This window comes from Zingiber officinale, chromosome 2A (genome assembly GCF_018446385.1).
Source record: "Zingiber officinale cultivar Zhangliang chromosome 2A, Zo_v1.1, whole genome shotgun sequence".
Taxonomy (NCBI): Eukaryota; Viridiplantae; Streptophyta; class Magnoliopsida; order Zingiberales; family Zingiberaceae; genus Zingiber; species Zingiber officinale.
In genome coordinates this window covers 70,280,770-70,281,739 of record NC_055988.1, presented here as the reverse complement: position 1 = coordinate 70,281,739, position 970 = coordinate 70,280,770, and the positions used below count along the sequence as shown (strand labels likewise).

Sequence of the window (970 nt, the reverse complement as noted above, 5' to 3'; positions counted from 1 at the left end):
TTTAGGTGGTTGAATTTCATTTTGTTTGACAGGCTCTCTTACATTTATGTCTTGCACTTTTTGAATATCTGAGGAAAATTCCATCCAACTTTTGTTCGACCATTCATGGAGGTTCAATGTCACTTGATCAATTAATGAATAAGCTTCATCTACACTTTTGTCCATAAAAGAACCTCCAGCTGATGAATCCAATAAACTCTTTTCTGAGAAAGAAATTCTCCCATAGAATATGTGCAAAATCAACCATTTTTCAAAACCATGATGAGGGCACTGTCTTTGAAGACTCTTGAGTCTATCCCATGCTTCAAATAATGATTCTCCATATGCCTGAGCAAAATTTGTTATGCAATTCCTCATATACACTGTTCTACTTGGAGGGAAAAAATGATTCAGAAATTGCTTCTCCAATTGTTCCCAACTTGTGATGCTTTGAGGACAGAGAGAATATAGCCAAGTCCTTGTTTTATCCTTAATACTGAAAGGAAATGCCATCAATCGAACTGCATCTACTGATACTCCTTCACATTTCACCAAATCACAAATCTCTAAAAATGTTTCAAGATGCAGATAAGGACTTTCTGATACTTCTCCTCCAAATTTGTGATCATGTATCATGAAAATTATCTCTGGGTCTAGTTGGAAACTTTCTGCTTCAATTTGAGGTTGCACAATGGGAGATAAAAATCTTGCAGAAAAGGGTATAGAAAAATTTCTCATGGGCCTGCTTAACATGTTAGTGCTCATGGATATTCAAGAAAAAAAATTATCAAGAATCAAAGACAAGAAATAAAATGCAATATGAAAAACAAGAAAGAAAATGCAAAATTTAAATTGCAAGAAAGAAAGTGCATAATGAAAACAAGAAAGAAAAGACAAAAGAAAAAAGAAAATTGTCTAGAATAATTCATATGCTAATCAACTAACAAGATATGTTTACAAAAGAAAAGCAGAGAAAAATTTAAAGAAAAAG

The 970-nt window shown here is 32.8% G+C and overlaps 1 non-coding gene across 1 annotated transcript; it reads left to right on the top strand.

Annotated features, from left to right (window-relative positions):
- The first annotated feature begins 253 nt into the window (after positions 1 to 253).
- On the top strand, positions 254 to 359 carry LOC122044597. Its single transcript, XR_006129629.1, has one exon. It is a non-coding gene; the product is annotated as a small nucleolar RNA R71 (small nucleolar RNA).
- The last annotated feature ends 611 nt before the right edge of the window (positions 360 to 970 follow it).